Source organism: Lupinus angustifolius, unplaced genomic scaffold (assembly GCF_001865875.1).
Source record: "Lupinus angustifolius cultivar Tanjil unplaced genomic scaffold, LupAngTanjil_v1.0 Scaffold_948, whole genome shotgun sequence".
NCBI classification, from domain to species: domain Eukaryota; kingdom Viridiplantae; phylum Streptophyta; class Magnoliopsida; order Fabales; family Fabaceae; genus Lupinus; species Lupinus angustifolius.
The window spans coordinates 2608-2854 of NW_017728271.1; positions in this window are offsets into that span (position 1 = coordinate 2608).

Below are 247 nucleotides of genomic sequence, written 5' to 3' on the forward strand. Positions count from 1 at the left end.
TACTCATCACAGTGTTTGATCTAAATGCATTTCTTCACCGAATTACAGTAGGATTTCCCTATTTACTCTTTATCTTATGGCAAGTTTGCTTCTGGCAGAGTAATTGGCAATTAAAAAGATATAATGCTTCTATTATGAGTGAGAAATGGGCCATTAAAAGCAATTCTTCACAAAGAGTAGTGCAACATGCAGTCAATAAGGTTAACTTTCAAATAAAGAGCCATAAATTTTCTAATCGAAGTTGGAA